We start from the raw sequence: 19,076 nt of genomic DNA, 5'->3' as shown, positions 1-19,076 counted from the left end.
TTCCAGTTCATACCCTCCACAGAAGGAACCACGCTTACAAACATGGCATCACATATGCACTCAATGATATTATTTAACTTTTTCCTGCTGTAAGCACCTACAGTCATTGGATGAATTCTCCATTGCATTTGATGGAGCAGTAACAACTTTTGAGCAAACAATAAGACTGGCCCCAAAGAGCTTGAAAGCTGAAAGGCAAAACAAAGGGAGTCAATTTTCCACACAGCTCTAGGATGCAAAGTCGTGGAAGCATTGATAAATAAAGCATGTTACTACATAAGTACACTTATATGCTGTAAACACTTCATGCATGGTTAGTGCTTTAACAACATGCACATTAAGCATTACTATTTGAAGTTTTAACTCAGTAAATTACAGCCTCACTACTCTGCCTCTTTAAAGAGGATTTTTTTCCTTTGAAAAGTATTACGATGTAGAATAAGGCAATATTTCATTAACATGCAAGTGTTGAAAATAATAATAATGAGCCAACACAGTCACGGTTTGCAATACAGGCAGACATTTTTATTTTATTTAAACAAAAAAAAAAGTTGGACGGGAAAAAAAGACTCTTAAGAGAAAAGAAGCAGACTATGTTTGCTCTAATGGGAGGTAAAGAAAGAACAAAAGAACTTCTGACCTCAGGCACAGCCAAAAATAAAAGGAGTAATGTGGTTTCTTTCCTCACACAATTGCTGACTCTGTATTCACTTATTCCCATTACATACCATTCAGATATGCAAAGGAGCTGTTATTTTCTTCAGGGGAAGATTTTTGCCATGTTATTTATTAGCTAGGAAATATTTCCTGACACATGCTGAATTTTTGACACACTTGCTCAGTTTTGACTCAGCCTTTTGATAATTACACAGCAACACTGCCTATGAATACAAGTAATTTCTTTTTGCTTCTTATGCTGGGATTATTCCAGAGTTCTCCTGATAGCACTTACTAAGCCATTCCAAATACTCTTCATTTTTTAAAACTTCTACCTATTCATGCTACTTGTGGTTTTAAGCTTGTTTATTTTGTCTTCATCTCAAATAACGGTTAGATTTTTAACATTCACGAAAATGGCTGTGTAGTGATGAATGGCATGGCACAGACCCTCTGTAAGCAGGAATTGTATGTGTTTCTTCAAGTGTTATACCTCAACTAGCATACCTCTGTTTAACCTTTAATATTCTCTGCTACTTCATTCCATAATAGAGTGATACACAGTTCCTAAGGTGATAAAGCCTTTTGAATCACTGCTTGTGAGCATCTAATTTGAGACATCCTAGTGGGAGGCCCCACTTTCATAAAGTAGAATTCAATATTCCATCAAAATCAGGCCCCTTTTAGTTAAACTCACATGCCTGACAGGCTAAAAACAAGTGCAAGAAATCAGAGCTTTCTGCAAAGGAAAACTCGTGCATCACTGATGACAGAAGAAAACTGGCACCTGTAACATGCTATGCCACCAAACCTGAACTGTCGTCATGAAACGTCGAGCCTAAGCCCTATCCATGATCAGTTTGAGTTTGTACTTCTTTGACTTCTGCATACTTTCTTTTGAATCAAAATTTAATTTATTGGAGAGAATCATATACATGTAAGTATTAAAACACAACATAGTTCAAGTTTATTTACAAGGCATCAGTGAGAAATCAGCATGAAAACTCAAAGGAAAACTGGGTACCTTAGCAAGCAGTTAGGTAATTTAAAGGTTAGAAAATGACTGAAAAAGCTTGAGAACAACTTTATACCCAACCTTTTTGTTTTTCTTCCTTCTCCTTTTTCAACATAATCAAACATTCTTAGAGCCTCCTATCTCCTGTGGTGCAAGGAAAGGAAAGACAAGTGAGAGAGCAATAAGGGAAAATGGAGAAGGAACTGAACAGGAGTAGGATACTGAAAGAGGCTTGATAGATACTCAAGCCCTTTGCCAGGACTTCCACTTAGGTACAGAGACTGAGGGGCAAGGACATCCTAGACATGACACATAAGCACTGCAGCTAGATAGAGCAGTGACAGAGGGATTTTTCAAACAGTCAGTCTTCTGTGATCTCCCAGCAAATAAGAGACCGTTATCAAAGGCAGCTCGGTTCTCTGGGAACGGAGAAGCACTGACAGACCAGAGCCATAATGATCCCATTCTAGCTGCCTTCACTGTGATAAGACATAGTTGCACTGCACAGTGGAAGAATACACTGGAACAGATCAGTGTATTTGTTATTCTTACATACTGAGTTAAAGGATTAACTATTCCTCATATCACTGGTGAAATCTTTGGCAACAGTGGCACATAGAAGACTCTTTTAATGTTATAGAAATTGTATAACAATATCTCCCTGTGTTCAGCCATCCACATGTAGCTCCTGCATTTCTTATTCAAACTTCAGTTCTTTCTAGCCTAAGGAAAGGAAGGAATATCATACTCTTTCACAGTGCTCATAGTGATGTTCAGCCTTTGTATGATATTTATGCAAGATGGTTGTATGGTAACAATCTCAAAGAGCAGACTTAAAATTGTGTTATGGTGGTGGCAAGAGTCAACTTTAAATTTGGAAATTCACATCTAATAGTCTCTATTGCAGTTATACATTATGGGGATAACTTGCAAGATCTGTATTTTTAGAAAGCTGGCTGCATCATGTTTACCATGGACATTAAAACAGTCCCAGCTAGTATCACAGAATTCCAGACAGTTATTTTTAATTCATTCCAAACTATTTTTTAAGTGATGGGAAGAGAAATGTGTACTACAGGCAGTTGTTTACACTTGCAGTACCATGTCTCCCATTATGCCAAGTGCAGTGGGATCACCAGGCAGCTTCCTGCATTGAGCAGAAAAGACCTGACATCCCTCTTCTCTACACGAGTTCTGTGTGCTGAGAAGATGGTGCATTTTGCCACTGGCAGCTTCAGGGAGATACTGTCTGGTGCTTTGTGTGAGATGGCAGAAACAGTACAACCAGTGTGGAAATACCAAAGCACTGATGCCACTTCCTTGGCTACTGAAGTCAGACCACTGTGATTAAAAAAAGGCTGGTAACTGCATACAAATATTTTTAGCTCAACTTTTTGGCTCATTTCCAGCCCAGTTCAGTAACTGCTAGAAAGACATAATTCCAACAGCTGTTAAGACTTTTTTTTTCCCCTTTCTTTTTAACAAAACTTTTAAATGGCATAATTCCTCACATGAGTATTTTGACTATGATATGCCTATACATTCTGGGCAGCGTCTTCCACTAACAAAAAATCAGCGGTTGCAGCTACAGTAATGTGCGTCAGAAGAACACGTCCATCATTATTGCATGTTTCCTGTGCTTTATCTCTTTGCTCTTGCAAGTAGCAGTAATAAAAGTTGTAGCCATAACTCTCCTTGACAGCACCGTATTTAAGGCTGCACCCTTTCAAAATGTGTCTTGGAGAGACGATATATTAAACAAAGTACTTCAGGCATGGATGGAGCTGTCTGTCCTTCTTTGTCAAGGGAATAGATCAGCACTTGAAACAAACCGGAAAACCCTGTTTCTGTATTCCACAATGAGACAAGGAGTAGGAACCATGAAGTGCATACTGTGGGGCATATTGTTACATCACTGGCGTGTGCTGAATGGGGGTGATATTACAACATGCAAGAACATAGGCATTGTAACATTTGTACTTGGAGTCTTTGCCCTGGAGAAATACCACACCATTTCACTAAATGGTGCATCTTCCATATGAGGTCCATAACCCTGCATTTTCAAATTGATGCAGTTTGTTTGCTATGGCCATTTCTACCTTTCAATGGGAGAAAGCGACTACCTCACAGACCTTGTCCACACATTGGCCTTGAACCTGTAAATAAAACTATGTATGTGTTTTCTCCATCTCCTACTTAAATAAAAGGCTCAGTATTTCCTATCATCAGTGAAGTCCTTTACATATTTCTGAAATAAGAGGAGAGTAGAATTTCCCAAGGATCAGCAAAACGACTGCAAATACACTAGATCTGGCTTTATACAGCTGTACTTTCCAACAGTGCAACTAGATATTGAGACCAGTCCTTGAGAAAATGGTTTTTTACCATTGAGAAAATTCCACTCCTGTAGTAAAGCCAAGTTAAAGAGGAGGAGGAAAAAAAATGAAGTGTAGGGAAGGAAAGTGTGAGAACAGCTTGGGGGAGAAGACATTGCTAAACACAAACCACGTTGTGGTTTACCCCAAAACCACTTCGACATTATACATGTTTTTTACAACCATGTTATAGTAGAGTTTGAAATTTGCATTTTTTTTTTCTTATGGATTGCAAACCTCAACCTCAGCCTTGCTTACACAGTTGTCAATTCTAGAACAGCAGTTAGAAGCAGGTACACTAACCCAGTATCTCTAAGTGTTAGGTAGAGATAATGAGCTGGGTCCTTCCTTCAGAATCTTGGATTTGCAGCGGGTACCAGAATTTTATTTTCTTCATTTTCTACAGTGTCTTATCAGTTCTGATACTAAGAAACAACTTTTAGAATAAAATTACAATTCAAATCCCAGTTTTGATCCACTGAAACTAAAGAGGCAAACTGCTGATGCCTTGATCAGAATATCAGCATTTACATAACCTAGAGTTCATGAGATGATGTTTCAATCTTCAAGAAAGTAGAAAGAAGTATCATGTACTCTTCAAGACCAAACTGATTTACTGAGTAGAAATCATGTGTTATAATTATGATAAGATTGGCCAAGAGTCTATCCATACGAATAAATGCTGCAGTCATCTCCCTGTCTAAGGAGCATATCAAACAGGATAAAAGGTATTGGCAATTATTTTGTAAAAATGTTTATATGGGAATTCAGTCTGGAAAGACTGAAAACCACAACCTGCTTGGACCAGTTTTCATAAGGTCCCAAAACTATGATCTTAGTAGGGCACAACTGCCAGAGGTGGGAAAATGGAAGCCCATCCTGACAATAAGATCATTTTTCAGGTTTGCTTTTCATGAATTCTTATTTCCAGTCAGAAAATATGGATTCATATTAATAAAATCCTTTGCATGACAAAAAAAATCATTCAGGACTGTGATTTCCCCTATTAAAGTTATTTCTACAAAACCTTCTAAAAATAAATATGTATAATGTATACATGGAAATTTACTAATCTTAATTTATAGTTAATACATTTATTTTTGTTCATAATAGAACAGTTATTCCTTACATCCGAATGCCAGGACAATACTAGGAGGTGGGGAGCAACCTCCTTCAAAAGGGTAACATCTAGGACAGGGGAGGAAAAAAAACCAACTTTCCTGACTCTAATGATATTCTACTCTTAACAGAAGAAGAGGTGTAAAACAGCCATCTTCAGCTCACTCCTATGCTTGTCCCTTCTGTACCTTTTCCTAATTACAGAGAGCATTAATTTTCACACGTTCTACACAGCAGTCAGATTTGGGGCATGAAAATACAAAGACAGAATCAACATAGAGTGGCTTTGGCCTATCAGGAGGTACCTGGTGCTGCAGATTAGAGAAACATTCCCTGAAAGTCCCGGGGCTTCTCTTGTAGCAGCTAAATGAACAGCTGAAAGAGCAGCAGCTGCCCAAGAGTTATTTTGGGGGTTAACAGAGATTGTTTACCATATGTGGAGACCAGATAAATGATCATCCAACTGCCCTTTCAGTCACCTGGTTTCAAACCTGTCAGTATTAGTATGCTTCCTACAAATTGCTCATTACAGCACTTACCAGTTGCTACCACAGTAGTTTGAATACTGTTAACTCAAAAAGCCGTAATAAAGTAAGGTTCAGCCAAATTGATGCATGCATAAAGAGCACCAGGATTCCTTTGAGATGCTGCTGTACTTGAAAGATGACACTGAAAGGTTTAGAAGTTGGTCTGTGTAGTTACTCTCTTCCCAGCCAAGTTCTCTGCCCTTGTGACTCAAATATTAAGGCTTATGAGGAGAATGAAAGGGCTGCATACTTAACTCCCAATCCTTCTTTCCAGGTATTTCAAACAATGGAGAAACAAATAAATGGGGTAAAATCATCTAAATTCAATAGTATAATAATTCCCATTGTAGAAGCTGGGAGGATGCAATCTATATTCTTATTACCTTTCTTAAAAAAAAAAAAAAAAGAGGGAATCAAGTAGGCTACTTGCATTTATCTGATCATTACTGAATCATGTACATGTGCCTACAAAGTCTGAAGTTGATGGGAAATCCAATAATACTATTTACATCTCATCAAAGTGAAACAATCAATGCCAACTTAAAATCTCATATTTTGCAGCAATAGTACTCAAGATTTTGAAAAACAACCAGAAAACTAAAAAAACATACTGTTTTGCAAGAAAATTGATATACACAGTCTAATGAGAGAATAGGTCTCTGTTGACAATTTCTGAGGCAAAATAATTTCATATCCACTGGATTTCTTCTTTATGCTTCTAGTCTATCAGCAGATAAAAATTTTAACCAGTTTAAGAGCACAAAATAATAAGCATCAATATTAAGCATGAGAAAAATCCTTTGTATACATAATTAGTCATATATAATTTTTATTCATCACCTCTCACATTACAATGTTAGCATAAGCTTGCCTCTGGCATCAGACTATATATGGTGTGTATTTTTAAATATTCACTTCAACTGAGTGTCATGATTAAAAAGTCTGATTGCATAAACAATTAGGTCTCTGTGTAATCCAAAGGGTTTACAAGCTCAACACACATTCCAGTCCACAAGGAATGTAAAAGATGAACTAGCACAAATGCAGCCAATTTTAGCTATTTACAAAAACAGTAAAGAATTTAAAGGAATCCTCAGGAAAAAAATAGGGGGTTTTTTTGGTGGAGTAAGGTTCAATAAACAAACAGACAAAAAATACTTCCAGAAAACAAGAGAACTAGAATAGCACTGTTACAGTATTGTTACAATGTTCTCATTCTTCTTAGAAAAAAACATGCCATGAGCAAAATACACAATACTACCTTGTTAAAACTGAATTTCACCTGTGTTTTTAATTAAGTTTCCTAAAGAAACAAGGCTTGTGCAATTACTCTTTGTTGTCTCTAATAACTTCTGTATGTGTTGGGCAATTTCTACCGAATTGAAATCTTTCATTCATTCTTGTATCATTTGAAATCAAGAACTATCAAGAGGGAGGAACATCTTATGCATGTCCCTACAGAGGAGGTCTTACCCACTCCTGAAACTGTCTGTTGAAAGGTTTCTGTTAGCCATTTCTTTTTTTTAATTTTTGGACCATCTACCCTATGATTTTAATAAGATGATACAAGGAAAGGTTTTGTGTTTTACCTCTGTGATTTGCACGCACTTCTCAGGGTACACAGATTTAATAGTAGTGGAGGTTAAATTAAAAGCAGGTAGTGGAGAACACTGAAAACAAAACAAGGATATGGCCAATACACACTTTGTACAAAACCTCGCCTACAGTGCACAAAATCTACAGTAACTTTTCTGATTTTTGACATCTGCAATCTTACAAAAATTCATGTGAGGCTTTGTAAACCCATTCCTTGAAGAATTACTATCCAAAACAAGGTCCACAGGATCAGCTAAGAGGGATGTGAGAAGCTGGCAGCATTGCACTTACAGAGTAAAGGTTATCCAAGTAACCTTCATTGTATTTGGCCAGTTTCCCAAACATGTGAAGAGAGGGTTTGTTTGTTTTGTCCTTCTGTGAAAATCTTCCATTTCCACCCTAATATTTCTTTAGACAACATATTAAAGTGAGATCTCCAGAAATGTCCAGTACAAGCCTAGTTTTCCTCTCACTGAAAAGGATGACAGTTTTGCTACTGGCCTAGAGGAAAACACAGCAATAATGAGCACCCTTAAAAATTATTGTTCTGAAAACAGCATTTTGCTCTCAGTTTTATTCTAAGTGGTATTTGAATTCCAACCTTAATTTTCAAGTTAAAGTTTTTCATCAGAAGCATGAAGTAGAATCATAGTTCAATTACTATTTTAAGCATTCCTATGGAGAAAAGCACCTTTACCATTTCACTGTCCTTCTTCCTAGAATCATTCATACAGAGCTGTCTATGAATTCAGAGAAAAGGGAAAGTATGAAAAATCTTGTAAGACCCACAATGCATTGTGTGTGTATACATTCTTTATATTTATATAGTTTAATTTAAGCCCTTCATGAAAATGAAGCCTTCCAAATGAAAAGTGGCCTGAGTCAGTCTATGTCTGCTCCTTTCCCCATGTATCAGCAAAGTCAACAGAAGAAAAATCTAAGTCTAGATTTTACATGTTGGTTCTGTATTACAGCTGCCCATATTCAAGACTGACAGTTGCTCCTTCAGAGCAAGTGAATTTTTGAAGATATTTTCTGCAAGAGCTGTTCTATACTTACCTAAGACTACAGAACATGGATTCCTTCCTCTTGCAACATACACATTGTTTCAAAAATTAAGCTTCAATTCCCCTGCTTACCCCCAAATCCATCTCGCCTACCCTCCCCTGACTGCTGCTCATTGCATTTTCAAAGCAATGTCATCCACCATACAGAAGGGAAACCTGAGGAGAGATCACTTAGGATCATCGGTAAATCTACAGAGGAGGTGGGATGAGAATTTAGGAGAACAAGAATTATAACCTACAAATAGTGTACTAAACTACATCTATTCTCTTTATAGCCAAAAAGATGGTCAATACCAGCAACATTAGCTACATGAACTCTACAGGAAAGTGTAGGAAGACTACCGGGAATTCTCCTGCTTGTTCAACTGTTTCACATCCAGCTCCCACCTAACCAAAAGGATGAAAGGACTCACATTCTCATTGTCCCACTTCCTGCCTTCTTGATTTTCGCTGCAAAAAACATTTGAGGGGAAAAAAATACCCAAATCAGTACAAGTCACTTGGTAATTTCAGTAAGTTCAAAACAAGTAGGAAAAGAAGGATTTAGTTGCAGTTATAACTGGTTTCTTACTAACATGGGAAATACATCCAATCTGCAAAAATCAAGTAACCGAAATTTATCTTAAATATTTTCATTTTCAAATAATCCAGAATTTCAAAAAATAGGAAAATTTTAAACAGCATCTCTTTAAGGTAAATTAAGGTAAATTAAAATTTTGTTTGTGTATCAGCGCCTCCAAAGCCATCCATCCCACCTGTGGAATCACGGAAATATGCACAGAGGTGATACAGAAAAACATACACACTTCATATTCTGTATATACTTTTTATTCGTATTCTGTATGTTCTGTTTTCATTCATATAAAACAGAACATACACAACCTGTTTAAGTCTACTGTGTTCACACTTCTGTCAATAAATGGCTTGACATTTTAAAATATACACACTATACACGTAGTATTTTTAGGAGAAAGAAATGTAATTCCAAAAGACATTAAATATTTCATGTATCATAAGCACTTTTAAGAGAACATCAACAGCTTGTCCATTCTGGGAGGAAAAAAGAGAAAGCAAGTCTCCTGAGCCCAGTTATCTCAAAATGTGTCCTCTTTCATTCAGTGTTATCATTCAATTAGCTTAGAGAAAGATGGATCAGTTGGTTGAGAGTCTGGTGATCAGAATGGTAAAATGGTACCTGATTCTTATCTTAATTTTCACCACATACAGAGTAGATCCAGTGGAATCAGTCAATTCAGTGTTATACAGCTACAATGTAAGTAAGCAAAGATCCAGATCCTGGCTATTTAATTCAGACTCTGGGAAAAAACCCAAGTCCTTTATAAATCCCCATAGTTTTTCTCAGGTTTTTTCCAGTTGTCTAGAAATACCTACAAGTCTGTCAGTCATTTACTCCTATTGTCTGAAATAAGATGGATACATGAATGTCTCCAAAGAAATGCTTTTGTTGCCTGCAAGTATCTAGCACAGAGGATCGAGATGAAGAGACATAATAAGAACTCATCTCTCCTGCACCACACAGCTTCCTGCATCACCTTCTTTCCTCATGAGACTTTTCAGAGCTGTGTTTTTTAAATTATTTGTGATGGAAGACACACAGAGGCTTTCACCTTTTCTATTAGGTATGATTGAGATCTGAAGTGACTGCAGATTTGTTTCCTCTGAAGGTCTTTAGCTTCATTTCTTGTGAAAAGGAATGTTTGTCTCTCTAGGTATTTCCCATTCATGACTTCTGGCTAATTTCATCTAAATTTGACAGAGTGTCAGCAGTTTCAACAGATTAAATTCTTGCTAGTTTTGTGAAAATGGGCAACTAAGGAAGCATAGGAAGAAGAACAAAGTGAGTGTTCCCACTGAAGAAAGGTAATTACACCTCAATCTTTACCCAAAACTTTAGCATGTGAATGGGTTTGCACTAGCCACTCTGTCTGTTGTTAACTCTCCTACTAAGTAAGTGATATAAGCAGTATCTGTGAATGTTTTGTAGAGAGGTAGATGAGGATAACAGGATATATTTCAATAGACAATCAGTCCTCATTAGTTCAGCTGTTTATGAAGCAAACTGTTTTACATTTAAATTCCATGCTCGGTGTACTATTGAGCACTGTGGTTAGCAGAACAAATACTGTTTTCACTTTAGAAGAGACTGAAAACTGAACCATCGAAAAAGCAGAAGAAATTTAGTCAGAGTTATGACAACTCTTTACTGATCAAAACCCAGAAGATCTGTAAAGAGGTATCAGACAGCAGTCTGAAAAGCAACTAGTTCAGGGTTGTCATTATGAAAGTGGAGATCTGAGCTTTCTCCCCATCCTGAATAAATGCCAAATGAGAATGTCAGGAAGAAGGGATTCAAGAACTCTCTCAGTACTGTTTATAGTTCAGAGTTTAAAAGAGATTCCCTCAATTAAATAACCCAACTAACCAGATAATGCCCTAAACATCTGCTTTGCACATCTCTAGCCAAGTAACATCCTACCTTTGTAACTGTAATTTTTCCTGCTAACAGGTCAAATGGGAAAGAGTAGAAACATCCTATTGTCCAAGAGCAGAAAAGCTCATCCATTCTAGGAAAACAGATAAACGTAGCAGGGCATTCCCTAATACAACAGTCTTTGTAACAGACCTGAAAAATAAGATCTTGAATCTTTTACAGATTAATTTATTAATTTATTAAAAGGATCCAATATTTAAATGTCTCATAATCCAGAAAAGAATTTTGTTATAGACCTCAAGAATGGCACTGTACTTCCTTTCAGCATACATAGCTCTTCCCAGTGCTGTGCTGTTCTCTCCACAATGCATTCATAGTAAGCAGCATTCCACTCCTCTGCCGCTACTTCAATAACCTGACAAGCCAAAGCAATTCCTCCCCTCTGCTTATTTTCCAAATTACAATCACCTGTTCTAAAGAGATCATGTAGCGTTCTGGATGTGTAGCATTGCAGGTAAGAACTGCACTACAGAAATATAATGGTTTCAGTATTTCCCAGTTTGGCAAAAACACCCTTCCTGCCTGAACCTTTTTATGATCACATTTGCTCTCCTTTAGGATTGCCTCACAGACACAGTTCATAACCACCTTGCAGCTGACAGCCATATTCCATTCTTTCTCTTTTAGTCATTTTCAAACAACAGCATTTCCAACATATTAAAAGAACTGTTACAATTGCATGCTATCCATATTATGCACCTTCTTTTTCTGTCCAGCACTTCTGACCACTATTCCAGCAACTTTCAGCCTTCCTATTTTTCATGCCAACTTCCTTAAAAAGAAAGCATTAAAATATTTTGAAATCTCATCTTTGAAGTACTCTAGCATTATTTTCTCTATCTAGCACTCTTCAGCTTTACTTATTGATTCAATACAATTGCATTGATTCTCTTGCCCACCCTTTCACTCCTTATTCTAAACTTCATTTTGTTTTATCTTAACTAGTATTTCCCCATGTAACAATGCATCAGATGTTTTGCTGAAATCCAGATAAATAAGCACTCCAACCCCTTTTTAAAAATTAGTTACAATGTTAGATAGCAGATTAGTGTAGTAGTAGCACCTCTCTTGGTAAACTGGGCACATTTCATCTCATTTGCTGTTCACCTCCATGCCTGTAAGCATTCCCTTCCTCAAAGTGTGTTCTAAGCTAATGCACTGAGATCAAACTAACAAGTTTGTAGTCAGGCAGATGTCTCTGCTCTGTTTTTAAAAAGACACCAAAGCTACCCCTTTCCAGCCATATAAAACAACCTGCTATCTATAAACCCTAAAAAAATCCTAACCAGTAGATTTACAATTTCATGGGCTGGTTACTTCAATATTCTGAGGTAGGGATTATCCGGTCTGTTCAGTTTCAGTACATTAAATTCTTTGCAGTTTGCTTTCACCTCAGAAATGGTAATTTCCATTTCTATATATACCCCTTCCCAAGAGCTAGCCTGCCTTCCCTACACACCCTACATTATCATCTTGACTGAAAACAACAGCGGAGCATTCATTTAGCTTTCAGGCCAGATGCAGATTACCTTTATTCACAACCCAATCGTTTCTGTATGTTTTTTCATGTTTCCTTTCTCATCCTCTCATTACGTTTAGAGTTACAGAGTTGTTTACTATGTGTTTTGACTTTCTTTAAAGAAAGATCTACTTTTCTGCATTGGTGACAAACTTCAGCACTGAATGTGTGTTGAAGGCTATTCTATAAATAGGAACAATCTCGTTCACCTGTGGGAATCACTGAATTAATCCCAAAAAGAGATGGAAGTTTAAGAACTTGTGAAACTGGCACACGCTTCAACTTGAAAACTGGGCTATGGAGATCTAGCCAAAATATGTGTAAAGAAGTAACAGAGGATGTCCATGCAGCAGCTGTGGAGCTTTTAAATATATTGTATATTTTCATACATAAGACTGTATCTTCACATCACTGGCTTTTAAGGGATTTTGGTCATTCTTTCATGGCAGGGAGTATATAAGGAAAACACTAATGTAAAGTTGAATGATTCAGAAAGCAGCTGTGCTGCTGTAAGGTACAAATAAAAAGGTTAATTCTCAACTGTGATGTATGCACAGGTTACCATGAGGCAGGTAGTTAACTTGTACCAACTGCTGCGAAACAACCAGTGTACACGTTTGTACCCTATGCTAAAACAGAGTTACTTCAGTTCTCAGCTGAAAAAGAAGTAAGCTGCCACACAGACATTGTGGAGTCAGGGCAAGAGTGTGGACAATCAATACAGGCAGTTGACATACAGAATCTTGCTATTCATATTAACCTGCCTAAGTATCAGAGTCCTCTAAACCTACAAGAAGGTTATTGGTAGCCCACCACTACATATATGCAAGCATGGCTTTTTTGTGCTTTTTTGTGTTGTGGAGCACAGAATTACACGCCTGGTCTCACAAACACCAAACAGAGGGAATAATCATCTACCTCACCCTGCTGGCTACACTTTTGCTAATACAACCCAGTATGTAATTGGCCTTCTTTGCTTCAAGGACAAACTGCTTTCTGATGTTCAATTTGTCATCAAGCAGGGTCCCCAGGCCTTTTTCTGCAAACCTTTCTACCCAATCTGTCCCAATCCGGTTGTTACTGCCTGGGCTAATTCCATCCCAGGTGCAGGACTTCATACTTGCCTTCCATTCCCTTCTTGATTTCTTTCTTGGTTTGGGTACTTTCTTATTGCCCCTCTGCATCCAGATTGTGAGACACAGGTAAATATGGTAGGAATCCAGAATTTCCAGAAGAGAGGTGTGATTCTCTCCTTTCTCAGCTTTGTAATCAAGGAATTCTTAGTCACAACATGACTATTCTATATTAAAAAAAAATCCATACAGCATAACAAAACTTCTTTCAAACTCTTCAACTATCAGCGCACTGCTGATATTTTTACCAATCTTACTTTTTCCCTTTCAGAAACTCTCAGACTTTATTGCAAGATCTTGAAATACTGTTCTGAAAGAGAGAAAGAAAAAAAGAAAACCCTCTGTCCATCTCCTATCAATCTTCTTGGCACTATGTCTTAGCCACCCTCATTTATTTTCTCTTTATCTAATAGATAGTAGCTAGACGATAACTAGTAATCTGGCCTATTGACAGGAAGTGCAATTAAATTTTTCCCTTGTCTAGACTGCAATTCTAGATTGCCACTAGTGCTGAAACTCACTCCTGCTTTTTGTTTTAAAATCAAACAGCTACATTACCTTGATATCATAGCTAATGGGGGTGGGAGATGTCCTATTTCTGAACATGTGCTATTTACAGAACAGTCTCATGTCAGTGCTAAAACACAGAAGGAGTGAGTCATCTGTATCCTATACATGAAAAACTAAAGTAATTTCTTCACTACTTACAAACCCCTTGACCAGCTCTCCTATTCTAACACACCAAGAGCAGCACTGCTATGCATTGCTTGGGTAAAGAGGGAACATGAATTTTCACCCTACCAGGCATGCCATATGTAAGGCATTAACTTAAACTGGGGCAAAGAGGATTTACATAATAGCTTTATACACTAATCGTATAGTCTTCAGACCTCTACAGTTGGCAAATAAAAAAAAATGGTGCCCTATTTATCAGGATAATTACTCAGGGGATCCCACAACACAAGAGAAAACCTATATAAAATCACTATAGCACAACTTTTTTCCCCATTGCCTAAATATCTTTCAGAGTCTAGAAAGTACCATTACACAATATTCTTGTGTCTTTCACACTGTCATCCAAAAAATTGTGGCAGACACCCCAGGAACATGTGGACTAATTTGAAGCAGTTCAAAGAAGGTAGCTGGTAAGAATGGATGCACTGTCTACAGGCTTAAGTTTGCTTGTTTCAGATTACTTGTTTGGGAAGGAAAAGTACTGTCAGTGAGGAACACAGCAGTGCTAATATACCACAGATTTAGTAAACCAGGTTGAAAACAGTACAAAATCCCCAGTAAATACTCATCAAAATTATTCTAAGAACAATGCTATAATTGCCAAGATTTATTTATCCTTAAATTGATTTGCAAGTGACGCAAAATGAGGAAACTGCAGCATTGGCTGAAGAAAAAAGCCTGCAGTATGCTAATCTCATCCAGCTTTGCCAAGCCACCTCTGTCCTGATCTGCAGTAACTCTTCATTTTAGTTACAGATCTCCCTGAAAAGGGGTCCTCAGTTATGCCAGACAGCACAACAGATTAGAGTTGAGAAAAGTTTTCCAACAGGACAAGAACAAGTAACTCTTTCACTTGGAGCCTCTCTTGGAGTTGAATATTGCTGTATTGATCCCAGAGACAGTTATAGCATCAAAGGCAAAAGCTAAAATTTAACATGACCCTATTGCTATTTACTAAGCACAATTACATGGCACTTGGCAAACCATTGAAAGAGGGGACCTCTGTCCAAATAAACTTAAAATATGCAATAAAAAGAGAGAACATGAATTAGTTATTCAGTACAGAACAGGCAGTGAAATTGATAGATTTTAGTTTAATATACATAACACTATTCTTTTCTTTTATGCACACAGTGATGTGTGCATAAAACACACAAGATGTGTGTTTTAAAGATGAATTCAGTCAAGAAAAACAGGTTACTGTTTGCAAACACATATAAAGTAAGAACAGCTTTCTGATGCAATCAGAGAGAAATTCTAAGCATAAGGGTCAGCATGAGAAAAGATGATAATAAGCAAGAAGAACCTACAATAAGGCTGTAATGCAGGAAGGGAAAGAAGACGGGAGAATAATGGTACAGGCAGAGGCTTGCCAGCATTCTGGCATACTGCTGTCAAATGTCTTAATAAGTGTTGGGCAGCTCTGAGCATGGAGGAAAAATGAGCTCAATAGTCAAGGTACTTCGGCACACAACAGTTGTTCTCTTTACCTCAGAGGGACTATTCATGGGTGTAGAGTTAAGCATAAAATAAATTATATATGAATGAGGTGGAAACCGATCAGAAGACCTCACAAGTAATTCTTCAATTGGTGCCCACCCAAAGACAAAGCAGGAAGCTGCCAAAAGTCTTGCACAAACTGTCTCCAGTGTAAAGCCAGATGGTTATTCTTTATTCAGGTAAAGGCCTTCCTTCCCTTATCTATACCACTATTGCTTTCAGATTAGAGGACAAGTCATGCTTTACAGAATCATAACTTAAATCTGCCTGACTCCATTTCTGTAGCTATACTTCCAGATCGCAACTATGAGACTCCTATGCTCTAGTTGTCAGCTGTGCCAGTGGGAAACTGTGACTGCAACACAGAAGATACGGATAATGAGAGGCATGCCACAGTTTAATTCCCATCACTTTTTATACAGTATTGCTGTGGTAGCAGGTCTTGCTCCAAGTAGCTGCCCACATACAAAGAAAGTCATTTGATTTTCAAGTCCAAAAGAGTCACCGTGCGTCTTCTCTGAGGAAAAGGTGGGAGGACAAATGGAATCATGGTATAGGCCAGGCTGGCCCATGAGCTGCCATTTGGATCAAGCTGCTATAAATCATATAGAATAGACTCATAGATGAGATGGAAATTTCACCACTGAGCATATTTAACATATTTCTTCTGCCTAATGATGTTGGAAAACAGCTCTAAACCAAAACTCTGCTTATTCTAAAGAGCACTTAACCACACACAACAGGTTGCATATGCAGGATGTTCACGCTTAAGGGGATTTCTTTCTCATCCTTTGGGATTTTGTTTCCCGATTTCTCAGATCTCATGGTTCAACATTTGCTGGAAACCTTACTTTTGTTCTAAAATTCTTGGTGTACAACCCACAGAGCAGACACTTTTTAGCTAAATTGGGCTCTTAAACCAAATACCTTGACAATTTTGAGCTGGAGGAAGCTACTGACTTGATTTGGATGGCCTGTAGTTATGCTTCATGGAATTAAAAAAAAAAAAAAAAAGGACATTAAACCCTAAATTGATACTTCTGAAATATTATGTATTTATTTTTTATTTGAAAATTCATTCCATTTTTCATGCAAACTGTCCAGGTAATGAAGTGTTACTTACTAGGAGGCACAGAAGTGAAGTTCTTCAAACTACAAAACCAGAAACTAAAGCCTACAAACATGTAAAAACTTTTTAAATCTTTTTTCATTATACTCCATCTTTCCAAATTTGGTTATATACACAGACCTCCACAAGGACTAACTTCATGCCTATGTCTGCCATCTCTTTGTTACCCATACAAAAAAGATGAGATTATCTAGCATCCTGTGCAGTCCCAACACTTAACTAAAAGAGTCATATAACTGTAACATTTTAAGAACCCAATAAAAGCAATGAAGAACAAAACATGTTTTCCTGAAAATGTATGAGTAAATTACTCTTGTTATCTTATGCAATACTGTGCTATAATGGATTCAATAGTACTTGCAAACGATCTTATTAGAGACTTTATAAACTAGTACAACATAAACTTAAATATCACAATGTAGTACTAGATAAATCGGCAGTAAAAAGAAATCCCTGTGACTAGTTTTTTGGTAAAAAATCAATCCCCATTATAAAAGAATTTGGATAATATGCTAAATGTGGATAATGTGCTATATTGACTATCCTCATTAAAAACACAAACAGCAGACCTAAAAAACAGCAACAGTAGCAATTGGCTGGATGGTTTTAAACAAATTAAGAGCATACCACAAAATCCTCCTGAAAGGAAAGTAGGACTCCTAGATCCCGAATCTGGCAGGGAAACTCAATCCACAAGAGAATGTCAAATTGCTTTCTCCTGCTAAATACAGTATGACAGAATTGGTGATAAATAAGTAAGCTCTGTTTTGCAAATTATCAAATGCAAAGCAAAGTACTGCGGGCATGTCCCACAGTGCTTTACACCGCACTTCACTGACTATGTTGATTACCGTTTTATGAGCAGAGACAAGTCCTTTGCTTGTCCACAATTTTTTTTCCAGAATAATTCTGCTTCTCGCTCCAAGTTGTGCATAACAGTATCTTTCAATAGCCCTGTACTATTTAGTTTTGCAGCTATTCAACCAGCAGGACTTTCTAGAGATTGTTACTTCTCCCAAGGTTAAAATACAAATGATACCTGCATTAGGAAAAAAGACAAATTTCCCCAGGAATCCTGGATGGACTGAATGTGCCAAGCTGTATTATACCCAAATATCAAGTTAAGTAATGAAGACCTTACATAGCTCATCCAATTATCTTCCCACCTTGCTATCCAGAATCATGCAGTTTCCCAGAAACAACCTCTATCCTGAAATATAACTTTCCAAATGGAAAATCATCCAGGCACAAGATAAAACTTAGATTTTTGCCCATTTGTCCAGTTTCTCCAGAAAGCCTTTGGTGAACAAATATTCATTTTGTTATCCATCTCTCTCACTCTCAACATTACATTTTTCTTGTATGTGTAAAAAATGAACAAGTTGAAGTATTCTCTTCCTTTTTTTCCCCCCATCAAAAAAATAAAAATAAGGCATAGCTACCATGGGAGAATCAGACTGCCACCTGACTAACCAAGGGCAGTCCCAAGCCCACAAAACATTCTCATGCCGGCAACACAGAAAGAAATAATATGCATTCCTCAGGAGGAGACGCGAATGTTGCTGTTTAACTTCTTCAAAGGCAAGGATACTAGAAGCTGGCATGAAGCTGCCCTGCTACCATACGCTCCTGGGCATAATTAGTCAGCCAGAAACTTTCCCTTGAGAATGACAGGCAATAAGAGAATGTGATGGTTGCATAAAATAGGAATGAACAGGTCATGTCAGTGAAGTAAGGAAATAACTTCCAGGCAGTTTTGTTCTGCAAGAACCAACACATAGTGATGCACCTGTTTTCTATCACAACTATAAAATCGTAACTACGGAAGTTCCTTTGGGTTGGAATACAGGAACGGTTTTAGGTAATTAAATAATCCCCCTAAGTTGTATTTTCACAATGCTTTTGCAGATTTTGAAGTTCTGAGTCACAGAATCATAGAATCAACCCAGTTGGAAAAGACCTCCAAGATCATCAAGTCCAACCCTCAATCCAACACTGCCATCAGTTTCTTCCTAGTGTCACAAATCATACAGGGTTAAAATATGGAAAACAAAACACATGTCTGATTAAGGTTATTAGTGCTTGGACACCCCATGAGCTGGATTACTTGCCACACCTCCAGCTGCCCCAAATTTTTGAGCATATTCAATCACAGACCCCTATAATAGACAAACACTAATACACTGCCATTC

The 19,076-nt window shown here is 37.4% G+C and overlaps 1 protein-coding gene across 6 annotated transcripts in view; it reads right to left on the bottom strand.

The window, feature by feature from the left end:
- LARGE1 (LARGE xylosyl- and glucuronyltransferase 1) overlaps positions 1-19,076 on the bottom strand; it is a 283,712-nt gene that overhangs the window by 220,612 nt on the left and 44,024 nt on the right. The window lies entirely within an intron of this gene.

This window comes from Neopelma chrysocephalum, unplaced genomic scaffold (genome assembly GCF_003984885.1).
Source record: "Neopelma chrysocephalum unplaced genomic scaffold, ASM398488v2 Primary Assembly neopelma1_59, whole genome shotgun sequence".
Classification (NCBI taxonomy): Eukaryota; Metazoa; Chordata; class Aves; order Passeriformes; family Pipridae; genus Neopelma; species Neopelma chrysocephalum.
Note: the sequence above shows the minus strand (reverse complement) of the source record. Positions and strands in the feature narration are given on the sequence as shown.